We start from the raw sequence: 15,304 nt of genomic DNA, 5'->3' as shown, positions 1-15,304 counted from the left end.
CATTTCTGTTTCCTAAGTGAAAACAAATCTTACAGTCTTGTCCACATTCCTCCGAACGTACAAGAAGCTCATTTCCTGTAGAGCCATAACCACAGTACCTTACCTCTCTATATATCTCTTTTACCCCCAACTTTTCGTTTGTCTGCTTAGACGGAAAGCAGTTTGAGCAGCAGCACCCTTCCGCTGCCTGGTAATCTGCAGTTTGGAGATTTCCTAAGCTGGAGACATAGAAGTACTCACCACTGTGCTTAATATTCACCTGTAATACTCTCAAAACAAAACAAAAACAAAACAAAAAAAATAACACCACCCTTTCACCTGCACTTATTCTCCATAAACATGTTCTACTTGTTTTATATTTATATTTTAGGCCTCCACAACATCCCACAGATCTGAATTCCTTATGTTTCATTTTGTTTTAAACTACCTGCCTGATAATTTTACCAGGATGCCCTAATGCTTTAATTCCAAGGTTGGAATAACAGTGAGAGAACAGCCTTTGATGACCTTTTCTCCCTCATCAAGATGTTATATAACAGCTTAATCTTTACTTTTACTCATGTTGTTCCAGGGTGACAATCCAGTGTATTAGCTTCTCCTCCACCCCTGCACAGAAGACATGATATATCCTTCTTAGCCTTCTCTACACCCGTCCCATGAACAATTTTTACTACATGAATCTCTAAGTGACTAAAACTTTCTACGGAAACTGAACAGAATCTAGAGGTGACAGCAGAAAGATGACTCTATTTCTTATGAATTTCATTTATCTCGTGTTTGGTCCTCCCAGAGGCACTTTCCTCTGGCAAAGTCCTACCTTCCAAGTAAACAAGAAAAAGCAGGGATAACAAAGATATAAGAAAATTGCTTATTCGCTGTGGACATAGGATTAAAGGAAAACTGTATGTCCTGATGATATACCTTCTGGCCTCAGGCCACAACCTCCTAACTGAATTATGACTAGTCGAATGCAATGCCATACCCATCTTCTCCTTCCTTTCAGTAATTTCTCACCTGCTTGTTCTTATAGCATGTGTTACCTGGAAATGCACTTGGATACTAGCTCTGCCTAACAGCAAATGGCCAATATTCACATTTCATTCACATTTCATGACTTTCACACGTAAAATACCATTGTCAGTTCCCCTTTCCCTTACTCTCCTTATCTGTATCATTTCATTTTTTTCTTGGAGTTGTGAGACTCTGATTTCCAAGAAGTTCTGTTGGGGGAAGAAGGAGAAAAAAAAAAAAAAAAGGCTACAACAAAGACAAGCGGTCAATCTGGTTCTGTTCTCCTTGTACAAGGAAGCTGAGAGACAGTCTGCACCCTCCAGCTTAGCATCAGTACCTTCAAGAACTGCTTCACTTCGATCTCACCTATGAAAATATCACAGCTAAAATACTAAGTTCAAATCTTTGATGGGTATAAAGAATCTACAGCTAATGAGTGGAGCCATGACAGGAGAGGTTTGGGAACATCCAGAGTTTTCAACTGACAGCAATGTTTTGGTTTTCTGGTACATGAAGCCTATGGAGCACAGCACAGAGAAGACACAAGTCTTCCTTATGTCTTGTCCTTGGCATTTTCCCTGTGGTATGGAAACTTCTCAGTGATTCCACCTGCTTCTACAGTTACGGCATACTTGAACCTCAACTTCCCTTGGTGAAATAATGCAGTCTAACAACAGGTCTTTTCTATGTCTCAAAACAAAGTTAGAGTCACTATACCCTAAAGCTTTTCTCCTTTGCAGGGTACAGAGAAGCATTCTAACAGGGGCTGAGCTTTGTTTCCAGCTTTTAGATAATGGGAAGAAAAACAGAACATCTTATCCACTGAGCTCTGAACTTCAGGACCACTCAGAACAAAGTATTTCATGGGCTCTTCTTTTTTTTCTGCTTTTCCTGCACTAAAAACGTCAACTCCAATTATGAGATGATTCACTTTTTCTTCTTGCTGAATGAGTTCACCCATACTTATTCTTACCTTTATTTGACTATTTATCTCCACGTGCTAGGAACAGTTGCAGCACCCAGGTTGTTCCACACCAAGACAAAACCCGGGTGGATGTTTGACTTGTGACCATACCATGGAGCACAAGGTGATAGCAGACGTAGTTCAAACTTCTGGTAAGAGCTCGCTGATGCTCATTTGCTCTCCACCATCACACATGCATTTGCAAATAAGCTATACAAAGGTTGTGGCTGAAAAGGAGCAGATGATATATTCTTCATAGCACGTCTAAGCTGGCAGCAAGTAAATGAATGTTTTGATTTAATGAAGTTGCAGTTTCATTCAACACAAGTACAGCTGACTCTGGCTAGCATGTGGCTTAAAGGAAAATTCTACTTCTTTCTCATTTTATTACGCAGGCACAAGTTTAATGAAAATGAAGTCAAAATTGTGACTTGTATGTTAGTGAAGTTAAGGGTGATTAAGATAAGCAGGAAGTGAAAGGAAACATGGAGCCATGGAACAGCAAAGCAATGAAATAACTCCTACTAGTAATATAACTCAGACATGATTTTAAAACAGACAGAAACTCCTGAGGCAGCAGCAAATAAATCAAAGAGGCTACAAGTTCAAAAGCTAACTCTGTAGATATGATTCAAAGACTGCATGCTGTCAAGTATCAAGAGTATGCAGTATTTTTGCAATAATCTGGCCAAAGGGTTAACGTAATAAATGGTGACAAGCTCACGCAGCCAACATGATGAGAAATATAGACTCAACTTTGGCCTTAGATGCGTGCCTGCAACTCTCATTAATGTCAGGCAGAAGTAGATGCATGCGTCTGCTGTCAGAATTTGGCATTTACTATCAGAAAATCTTTTGAATGCATTTCCTTCATTACTATTCACAGTCTTCCATCTCAGCATGCATAACCAGATACAGCAACTTCCTTAAGCACTCCAGGAGTCTTCATTTATTTATACAATTACACTTGGCTGCTTCTTTTAGTATGCAAAGGAGGTTGGTATCCTGAAACTCAACCTAATTGGTACTCTAATGGCATTTTAAGGGTACTTGAGAGCTATATGTACATACTCAACATACAGTTTGGATGTTCATCCATTGCATGACCAACATGTAGTGTCTATGTCAAGTGACAGAAAGCACACATGCATGTCTCATCGTGTGGAAGGTGGGCGGCCACCATAGGGTAGGTATCCATCTGCTGACACTAAGGGAACAAGCCCAAAGGCTTGTGCAGCACAGCTAGTGACAGAAATCTCCTGACTGCTGGCACTAAACATAGCCAGACAGCTGCTACATTTTTAAGACTGGGTATGAAAAGTAGCAGATGTCCCATGGGAGAATGATCTCTTTGCCCCAGCTGCTGATGAAGATGCAGAAATACAGTTGGTGAGAGACTTCATCTTCTCCCTAGCTTTTCCAGTATACTACTTAGGAAGCACCCTAACTACAGGCACAATTCCTTTCCAGCAGAAGGGAAGCAACCTTCACACCTTCTGTAGTGAAGTACCTCAGCACTTCCAGGGACAGTATGTGACCATTTTAACCTCATCTGGGAATACTGTACTGTCGGGAAGCTTTTTCTCCAGCTGCAGGTGTTAAGAGCAGAATTTGGAGAGCTGATAACGTCCAGCCAAGTGCTTCCCTGCAAGTTTATTACACTTGCCAAAGTGCAAGCCACCAAGGGCTTACACTGCTTACTGAAGCCAAGGCAGGACTGGGATTACTAATAAAGGCTAATAATAATAATGAGACATTTGACAATGAGTTGATTGTGCCAGCAGGTAAGGTACCACCTTGCTGTCTTTACGTGCTGTTTCTAGTATTCAAGGAGCTCATTTGCTCAGTTGGATATTACAGCACACTGAGTGTAGCAAGTGACACGGACCTTACTTAGAACATAAAAGCACACAGAAAAATCTGCTAAAAATAACTATAATCTTCTCCCAGTGCATATATTCTGCTTATTCTTTTCGTAATTAAGTTGACTGTTTCATACAACAGGCTGGTGCTTGCTAGTGAAGACATTTTATCACATCCCAAAGTTGACATGGCTGCTCAACCAGATGATTTGTAGGCAGCACTACTTTACAGAGGGATCCCTCATGATTTGAGCCTGATCCTTGCTACTGTTCAAATAATTTGGTAGAAGAGCTCCTAATCATCTGGAGGCTGAACTACTGATACAAGGAAAAAATTCTAATCTAACCCTCAAAAATACACCAAAGCTTTTGAATAGACCTTGCCACTACGCGTAGAAAAGGAAGAGAACATTTCATAATAAGCTGTAATTTCCAGGAACCATTAAGAGAATTACTTGCAGCAGGAAACTTTGGGATGAAGCTAAGTAATAAATATAAAATGAAGCCAGAACTGCAGGAGAGAAAATGAAACACCCGCAAATACAGTAGAAGGGAATTATGTGCCTAAAGAAGCGAATATACATTATAGATTCTTTTAAGATTTTTTTTTCCTGTGGAAAAACAACACTGTGATAGGCCATACAAGCCAAGAAACATTCTCTGCCCAAACAAGGTTGAATTTTTATAGAGTAAGATAATTTATGGTCTCCAAAAGAAACCACTGTAATCATTTAGTCTGACCTCCTGCCTAAAACCATTCAATTTCACCAGCTCACCTGTGCATCAGAAGTGTAACACTGTTGAAAAAAGCTTCTCTAGAGAAATCCATGCCTGACTGAAAGACTCCAGGTGACAGAGGACCAGTCCCCTTTCCTAGAAGATGAACCTGTTATTACTCTCATGGATAAAAAGGGGCATCCTACTCCTAGTCCATTTATCTGGATTTAGCTTCCTGACTCTTCACACAGAATCACACAGAATTTCTAGGTTGGAAGAGACCTCAAGATCATCGAGTCCAACCTCTGACCTAACGCTAACAGTCCCCACTAAACCATATCCCTAAGCTCTACATCTAAATGTCTTTTGAAGACTTCCAGGGATGGTGACTCCACCACTTCCCTGGGCAGCCTGTTCCAATGCCTCACAACCCTTTCAGTAAAGAAGTTCTTCCTACCATCTAACCTAAAACTCCCCTGGCTCAACTTAAGCCCATTCCCCCTCGTCCTGTCACCAGGCACGTGGGAGAACAGACCAACCCCCACCTTGCTACAGCCTTCTTTAAGGTACTTATAAAGAGCAATAAGGTCGCCCCTGAGCCTCCTCTTCTCCAGGCTGAACAAGCCCAGCTCCCTCAGCCGCTCCTCGTAGGACTTGTTCTCCAGGCCCCTCACCAGCTTCGTCGCCCTTCTCTGCACCCGCTCAAGCACCTCGATGTCCTTCTTGTAGTGAGGGCCCCAAATCCACATGATCACCACATGGCATTATCTGACAAACCTCTCATCAGAAATTAGCTTCCTGTATGGAGAGGGTCTTTCTAGGCAGGGACTGAATTACTCCCAATGTTCACTTGGGTGAACTACATTGCTTGAGCTTCTCAACCATCCCCACTCATTTTCTTAGAGCTTTTCAGAGTTCAGAACAGAACATCGTATTTCACCACCAGAAACATTAACATCTGTATATGCAAATATGTACATGCACATAAATGCATAACGCAAGGTGTGAAAACTGCCTGACGGGTCAAGCTGAAAGGGTTATAGTAAATGGAGTTACATCAGGCTGGCTGCCAGTCACCAGTGGGGTTCCCAAGGGCTCCAGTTCAGGGCCAGATCTCCTCAATGTTTTCATAAATGACTTATGTGCAGGACTTGAAGATATACTGACTAAGTTTGCGGATGATACTAAGTTGGGAGGAGCTGTTGACTCTGTCAAGGGTGGAGAGGCCTTGCAGAGAGATCCTGACAAATTAGAGAGCTGGGCAGTCACCGACAACATGAAGTTTAACAACAGCAAGCGCTGGAGTCTGCACCTGGAAAGGGGAAACCTTGTCTATGCATACAGACTTGGGGCAAGGTGCTGGAGACCAGCCCTGCAGGAAGATATCACACCACACTCCATTTTTGGTCAGTTAAAACCCCATGACCTCTTACACCAATGTCCAGTCTCCTATTTCAAAAAAGCCTTTTCTTTTTCTGACCTAATAAATGTCAATTTCGTATGACCTAATAAATAACAATGTTGAAACATGCTCAGCCAGTTAACCCATGTGGTATCAGAAGACGAAGAAACAATAATAATTAGACGCCCCATTGTGGAACAAACTCTAATAGCGAGAGTGAAAAGAGAATCTGAAATCTCAGGAGGGTCTGAAATCCCTGACCTCCAGACAGCAGCAGCCTACACCATGCTAGGCTCTGCCACATGGCAGCACCCCAGAAACCTGGCTCAGGTGCCTCCAAACACTTCATCCACAGCCCAGAACTCTCTCCGGAAAGCTTTTGTTATTCCAAAACACTATACATTGGTTACTGTTTTCCTGTTAAACTCCAGCTCACAGAGAAGAGAAGACAGCAGAAAGCTACTGGGACAGAGGACTGGATTTCAGTGACTATTCCCAGCTTGACTTCTGGGTTTTCTAGGGAGATGTGCCAGGAGAGCACAGCGTGGAAGCCAAGACTGCTTCACCCTCTTACCAGTGCTTTCCAGATGAAATCCTGACTTAGCATCTCCTCAATTCATCCTCTTTTACCGACCACGTGCTCTCTGGGATGTGACATTTGACATCTTTTCTACGCTCACGTGTGGCTCAAGAAGCAGAGATTTAAAGCTTTCAGACATGGGCCACAACACTGCATCTGCTTTTGTTTGACCAAAACATCCCTTCACATGGATCCACAGAATTACCATCTTGACGTATATATCCTGTATCTATCAGTGACCAAATACTGTTTATTAGGCCTGTGTGCAGGGATCCAAACTTGAAAATACTAGCTTGATTCTTAGAAGCCAATTTTCGTCAGCAATTACAAACTCTATGGGATGCCTTGGATAATGAAGATTAACTTATTTCTTGCTTTTATATTAAAAAGGGTTTTAGTAAACTGCACCAAAAAAGGGAAAAAAATACACACCGACCTAAAACCTCCACCATCTTCTGGGGAACCAAAAACCTTTGTATATCTCTGTACAATCTTTGTTGCACTGAGGAAAAAAAAAAAAAAAAAAAAAAAAAAAAAAAAAAACACTGTAAAGAAGCAGCATTAAACGTAACTTATCAGGCATGGCTAATGGTTATGACCGCACACTCGGTTTTGCAGAGCAATGCAATTTTCATAAACTCTGAGTAGTTTTTTTGTTGCTATTGTTGTTTTCCCCCTACCCTCTAAGAATCCCAACAAATACTGGGTTTTCATTTTACAGTAACAATTGAGAGTAACCACCATAAAAAAAGAAAATTGGGGTACAAGCAGCTATAAGCCGAGCTGGTATTTGGCTATTGCTCTTCTCATTTCACTGCTTTAACTTTGCTATTGTTACAACCCTTTTGTTTTATAATTGATCAAAAACACTCAATAAGTATTTTGTTACTACGGCAAATGTACTGAGATGATAAACAACACAGTGAATTTCTGAAGGACCTATTTTGTTTTCGGACTGTTCAATATATCTTTTGTCACGGGAATCTATCACAAATACTGCTGCTTTTGTTACAGGTTACAGATACGAATGGAGCTTAAGTAATTCCCCAAAGTTGTGGTTTTTTTCCCTTTAGTATATTAAAGGATAATTTGGAAGGTCTCTTTTTTTTTTTTTCCCTGTTATAAATGGCAACATTAAGCTCAAATAATGCAAAGATTCAACAGAACAAAATTCAAGAGAATAATACAGTTAAACTACTATGGCAATCATCTTACTTACTTCCTCGGTTCCTTCTATTTTGTTTTCTTAATTAATAACTGGTGTTTTAAATCTGATTTCCTACGGATTGTGTCTTGGCTATGAATGCAAACTTTAAACAGCATTTGTTTTATTTATTTATTTGAAGAAAAAAAAAAAAAAAAAAGCTTCCACGTTAAAAACATGAAAATACACAGTTTTTAGGAAATCAGCTCATTTTAGGAACTACAAATCTCCTTCCTCCAGTATTGTTGCAAAGGTTGAAATACCATAACGCAACTTGTAATTTGCTAACATTAAATCAAGCAAGAAAAACGTACATGCTTCTAGCAAGCCCTTTGGCATGCTGGCATGCTACCTAGCAGCACATACAAAAAACATGATTGCCATCATTGAGCCGTTTGTGAAATAATTACAAGCTAAATATTCTTTGCAGAAAACACTAGGGGAATAGTTAATGTAATAGATAAAAATCAGTAAAATGGAATTGTTCATGGAAAATTTCTGACGGGAAAAGAAAGAAAGAAGAAACAGCTCAAAAAAATTACTAACAAAGACTTATCTGCCAGTTGAAATCATCACAACAGGAAAGGAATGGCAATTGTATCAGGTGCTGCTTCAGGAGATCAAGTACACGTATGACTTGGAAAGTTTTAGTTAATAGATTCCATCTATTGCAATGTGTTAGAATTTAAAAAATGGTAATTGTTGATCCTAATTTCTGCAACCATTTAAGTGTTCAACCCTAATAAAAGGATGTAATTAGATTACACCGATAAATGCAAATCTCTTCAAAATAGCTGTAAGCAAATACATGTGAATAAATGGTTTCCAATGAGATTTGACAAGTGGAAAACAGATGGCAACGTGGAAAACTGCAGTTCTCCTGTAAGCAATGCACTATAAAAGCTGTGAGAGGTTTATTTCTTAGGTTTGGTAATCCTCGAAATTTTTTCAACCGGCAACCCCATGAACAAAGATTACCATCACGAATTAAGCAACACTTTGCATCCTGCTAGGATATTATTCATTTAGTTTGTAATTGGCATTTAGATCACAGTTTTGTCGGATAATTAACAAACATTTGATCTCTTGGGGAAAAAAAAAATAGAAAATTATTAGAAAAAGCACAGCTGCCTGGATATTCTACGCTAGTGTGGCAAACCTTTTCTGCCCTTTAAGGAACAGACCTATGAAAATATATGCTCTTCCTTACCCCAAAACAAATTAACTCTCCATAGGAAAGGCTTATTATCACAAGCTAACCTTTGCCATATTTATTTAAAAGGGATCCTTGTCTCTTTGTAACTACCTTTCTCCTTTGAAGAGCATGGAAACAGAAAAGCCTGGTAAACTACCTGTATGAATTTTAATGCAGACTTGGACCTGTATAGGGTGGAAAGAAAGACAGCAAGTTCAAAGACATTGATGAGTAACACCCAGAAATCCAAACCAAGTTTGAGACAGGAGGTTTTACTATGATTGAGGTTGAATGAACGTTTCCTTGCCAGAAAATTACAACCAACAGGTCACTTTGCTTACATATCTTTACTAGAGAACAAAAAAGAAAGCCAGTGAAGAAAGCTGAGCCAGCAGGAAGCCTCTTGCAGCAGCTCTGCTTATCCAGAGCACGATCAGAGGACTTCGGTTGTGCTTGTGAAGGGTTCAAGGTTTTTGATTTTTGACATCAAACTTAGGACCCAGAATTAAGAGCATAGCCTGTCAGTATAACCCAGAGGCTCCAGACAAGGCTACAGGCTAATTAGTCAGTTCTGGCTTTTAGCCTACTGAGGTTACTGCAAGTGCATCTTAGGGCCACCACCAGGAGCAAGCTGCTCCACTCAGACCTCCCTCCCCCGCTCCCTTTCATTTTATTTTCTGACTTTCCGCAGTGGCAAATCCTTGTCTGTGATTTCAAGTCCACAGCTCACTTTGGTTTCACATGCACGATGGCTCTGAAGATATCTGATTTTTGCTACAGCTTTGTCCATACTGGCATTTCTATGCTTACAGTGCATAGGGAAATAATCCCCAAGTATGAGAATGTGTTCCTGCCTGGATCCCAGCAGATCTGAGCCGTGGCAGGGTGTTTGTTCCCTCTCCCTGGACAAAATCCAAGAGGAAGAATAAAGTGAGCAGCGAGCCCCACTGCCCCACCACAGGGATTTCACAGCAATGCCTACCCTGCAGAACACCCTTCACAGGCCAGTGCTTGCCTTTCTACCTCACCGTTTGCCTTTGGGTCTACCAGGCTCGAGCAGCATTTAGAAATGCAGGGCTTTCTCAGGTCTGTCATGCTCCCGCAGCACCTCTCTTTATCTGGAGGTGGCAAACAGGGCCCGTCCTGTGATCCCCGAGGCTCCACCAGGCAGCTGCTGGCCCATCAGCAGACGTGCTGGGCCGATACCCTCAGCAGTGTTCGTGAGGCAACCCTCACCCTGGCTTAGAGCCAGGCATCTTCTTGATCTTGATCAAGCTCTTCCCCTCCTCAAGGTTTGCTGCTCGCGTTTTGCTTTCTAAAGGCCTCTCCGTGCCTCGGCCCTGAGTGAACTTCAGAAACTAATCAGAAATATGTTGAGATCTCTCAATCCTTCCACAAGAGGATTTCAGTTATCCTGTGTCTACTTTTTTTTTTTTTTCCTAGATTAACAGATTGTCTGTTCGAGTTCTGATCCATTACTTGGAAAATTAAGCAATTAAAACAGACAACATCTGTGAACAATGATTTATCAAACAGTTGTAGGAACCAAAGTGTAAATTGAAGCCAACTTCAAGAGCTGGAGGCCTAATACATTGGGGGGGGGGAGGTGGGGGGGGAATAAGAGAGGGGAGAGAAGTCTTCACAGAACCCAAACCTCCTGGCAATTAGAAATGAGAGGGTATTTATAGTGGATGAAGAACAAAGAAGAAACCATTACAGCAGCCTAGAAAAGGGATCATTTCAGAAGACTGATTTTATTTTAATCTCTGTATAACAATGCACTCAGCTAAGAAGCACACTGTTACGGCGACAGGCTGCTGATTTGACTTTGGCGTGTCACTGAACTTAAGCTATGTGATGCAAATCCTGTAGCAGTTGACATTTAAAAATGTTTTTGAGGAGTAAATACAACATTACTGGTGAACAATGATACCTCTTGCAACCAAACGTAAATGTGAAGGTGATTTTGCATCATCTTGATTAAGCAACTGGTTCGCAGGCTTGACAAGTTTAATTAAGAGCAAGTTTTATTTTCTCTCTGCGAAGTTAAGACAGCCTTAGAGGGAATTATTACTTCTCACTGATCTTAACTAAGAATGTATCTATCTATCTATCTATATTTAATATCAGTAAACCTCTCATCCAAAATAAACCTTGTACACTGAGCTGCTTTTAACAAACAATGAAGCGGTTAAAGTATCAGCTGTAAGTACTCATGGTAATAAATAATTTGTTTTTGATGGTTAATTTGAAAAGGCTTATCAGGTGGTAGCTGACAGATAATTACAATAATGCTTTATCAGATCCATTTTTCTAAGCACTTCCCCTCCTGACAGAATACGTGTAGGCTCATGGAAGGCATCTGGGAGGGATTTTCTTACCACACAGCAGAGCCATAAACAAGACATACCCTGAACATACTGTATGTCCTGCAAAGCAGCTGCCTTCAGATGGGATTACATGGTGCAACAACTGCTTTAGGTGCATTCGTGTCACCTGCTGCACTTTTCAGCCTTGGTGATTGCCCACTGTCAACAGCCAAAGCACTGCTAAGGAAAAGCAACATTGCTCAACGTACCCCAATTTGGGTATATTCTGCAGGTCGATGCAGCGCGGCTGGCAGCTTAGCCCTGTTGGAAATGAGCTGGCAAGAGAATTGGGACACAAAACCAATGTCTTCTCTTGGGGGAGCTGAATCACTTCTCAGTTGGGCACACACAGAGGCAGTGCACTGCGCTGCGCTATTACAGACCCATTTGGCTCACTGTAACGGGTGCCAGCCGCTGTGCCAAGAGGCATCCACACGGAAGAGACAGCAAACATTGTGGCAGAGGTAGAACGGGTACAGCTTCCCACACTAACCTGCACAGCACCATTTCAATGCTCCTGTAGTGTTCCCCTTACCACAGAGAGCAGGGAGCTTAGGCATGGAGTCACTGCACAGGACACAAGGAACTGGTGAGCATCAAATGGCTTGCAGCTTTGTCTTTATTAGAAGTGTGTGTGTCGGGGTGGGGGGGGAGTATGGAATGGTTTGGATGTTTAACGCAATCCACGCAACCAGAAAACAATCACAAGATGAATCTTTCCTGGCTTTTGGAGGAGTTTAAAACAGAAATAATAACCAAAATCTTAAAGTGCTCTGCATGGCAGACGTACTATTTACATTACTTTTGTAAAATTATTTCTGAGTTTGAGAGCCTCACAACAATCTGATTTGGACAGTGATTTCTACCCATTCTTATCTTACCAGAAGTCTTTTTTTTCCCCATGCCTGATTCAAATTAAACTTTGTAATGCCTTACTTGGGATTCTGAGAGTAACCAGAGGTACTCACTCTGCGTGCATCTATGGACTTGCTAAGGTATCGTGACTGAGCCCAAGGAAAATCAAATATGCGTGGTCAGAACAAGTGCAGAACTCCTGCAGATAAACCAATCTCCCTCACACAATATTTCACATTTACTTTCTTATCTTGTGCACTCAATGCACATAGCTTAAAAAGAACATACTGGTAGCATCATTCACTGCATCCCTTCTTAACACTGCCGCTGGTCCTTTCTTATTACATTGCCAACACAGCAACTTGCATACATCTCCTCACTCCCAGCTCTGCTATGTGCAGATCACACAACTGTCACAAAAAAATTGTTATGACCAAAACACGGATGATAACACATTTATGAATTCACCTCAAGAAGCAGCAGAACAAGAGTTAGCAGAATAATTTGTATGGATAATGAAGCAGTACAGCTGAGGAATGTGTTGCTGTACAATGTCTCCTCTCAACTCACAGCACAGCACAACAGTTATTTCCAAACCTAGAAAACCTAGAAAAAGTAGAAAGTAAGTAGCAACCTAAGATTTACAGAGACAGAAGATTGCAGAATCCTGGAGCAAAGCCCCATCCTTTAACAAGTGTTGGCTCTCAAGGACTATAAAAGGACCCCAGAGGTGCTGCCAGGTCTGGACCTCCAGCATCCTTTCTCCTCTCTGGGTCACACACAGCCTGTCCCAGGCAGAGCACCTGTGTCCAGCTGCTTGTCAGCATTAGTAAATGATATTGATGACAGCATGAATGAGAATAGGGAAAACAATTTTTTTTTTCGAAATTCTGTATAATAAAATCACTTTCTCTTTCCTTAAGTGCTCACATTTAGCTTTGTCATGATAACTTTCTAAAAGAACCATTATATTCTATTTTACATGTTAAGCGGCAAGCAAGTACAATTTCTTCAGTACCTCTGAGGCTTGCAAGAAACTGATAAACATTTACTTTTACAGTAAAAAAAAATAAGCTTTCCAAGCCTATTATGTATTATATATTTGCTTTAATTGGGATGATTTTAGCCTCCTTAAATTTTGTCTAATTTTTGTAACTTGGACTTTTATTTGTTGCAGAGTTTCACATAAAAATCTGCGAACGAATTACAAACTGTGGTTAATGAGCTATGCATAAACCTTCTTTTTTCCTTTATCATTCTTACCATCTGCTTCAGCTGTTTTATCATCAGCCTGTAAGCTAATAATCTATCTACTTTATTTCCCCTCTCACTATGAAAAAAAAAAAAAAAAAGATGCAGATATCCAGAAGAGTTTTTAAACTGTTTTCTCTGACTTTTTCCTGAGTGGTGCCTTATGGTCCAATCTGTGCTGTGCTCTCACTTTCTGCATTACAGAAAAAAAAGGAAAAAAAAAGTAAAATAGAGGGTTTAAAAACAACAACAAAACCCACCACCAGGAAAGTGGCTGTACAGCAACAGTCAGATTCAGATCAACCTATTTTATCCTAGTTCCCCATTGTTATTAACCAAGAATACTACTACTTCCCCCACTATTCCTCAAACATTCTTTATCTGACCAAAGATTTGATGCTGAAATCTGACTACAGACTTTCAGATAAAAATCAGCACAGTGAAAGCATGCCCCCCTGCTGGATAGCAGCAGATACAATGATAAATTTAGCCTCTTCAAAATAGAACTGAAAATCTACCTCATTAGAATAAATAATCAAGGTCTTTAGAGTTAAGCCTAGCTTGGAGAAATAAATCCGTTTAAACTTAAAACAGAAAAAAATGGTATGAGATCCCAGAGATCTTAAATTCAAATATCAACATTTTGCTATATGAAGAACACAGAGCAAAATGTGAGGATTCTTCAGGTACAACGTCAGGAATGGGACTGTGAGCAACTGAGTATGAACATGCCAACTGAGTGGAACTGCCCCTGAAAAAAACAAATCGTATTCAGAGTGAGTCTGACATTTTTTCCATGCATGCCAAAGAGAACTTGAATATTTCATTCATTCATTCCAAATTAGAAACCTGAAGAATATAAGTGGATTCTAAATAAAGAGATAGGAAGGGCAAGGAAAGTCACTAGATATTGTTGCAGCAGACAAAAGCCAAAAAGAGACAAAAACAACTTCTCAACCTCTGTGGAAGATCCCACCTGTATCTGAAATTGCTCTGGTACCTTGGAACAAATCAAAGTTCAGATTCTTTTTTCCTTCTGAGAGCCAAAGCCGAACCTCTGTGATTTAGAAGAGCTGCTCTAACCCCCCCAGGGAGGAAATATTTCTGTACTCAGTTCTGGACAGCTGCAGAACAAATGAATCAACTTTAAACCAACAGGTATATTACCTCTACAAACAGGAACTGTAAAAGCCTAAAAAACTTGTCCTTGTTTCTAAACTTGTATGTAAAAAAGTAATCTACATTTAAAATATGCTCATTTACTTTTATTTTCTATTTAAATGCTATATTGATTCTAATCCTTAGCTAAACATCCATTAACGATATCCATGTAAGATTTTCATCTTTTTGTCAGCTATAAGTAAAAACAATCATATTCCTCATTATTTTTATGTTCCTGTTATTATTTTAACAAATTGTAATCCAGGAAATGGTGAATGCTAACTTTTTTGTAGCCTTGTCTGCTCTATTTCCCTCCACTGCACTAAAGGAATGGGGCAGGGGGGAGGAAAAAGACGTACATGCTATAACTAATTATAAGTTTTACAGAAAGCTACAAGCTTTTCTTGCCAAAGAAATCATCTGAGATTTCCTGTAACTTGATTAAAGTTCCAGAGATCCCCCAGTAGCAGCCCTGGGCCTTTAGCTCCTGCCCAAGATTTTCCTCCTCTCCTTACCCAACGTGCAGAGTAGCACCCAGGCACCAGTTTCCTCATTGTGTTTCGGGGTATATTTTAGTCATTGCCAAAGCTTTCAGACTTTTTCAGGGTGGATGCTGACACGTGGCTCATTCCCCGACACTCATTTGTCTTAATAGTGAACATGTGCCTCATTGAAAGAGAACATCTCTTTAACAAGTGTGATTTTACTGTTTTTTCCTTTCCCTGGCACTGGT

Source organism: Aythya fuligula, chromosome 7 (genome assembly GCF_009819795.1).
Source record: "Aythya fuligula isolate bAytFul2 chromosome 7, bAytFul2.pri, whole genome shotgun sequence".
NCBI lineage: Eukaryota > Metazoa > Chordata > Aves > Anseriformes > Anatidae > Aythya > Aythya fuligula.
The sequence above is the reverse complement of the archived record's forward strand: the minus strand, read 5'-3'. Positions refer to the sequence as shown.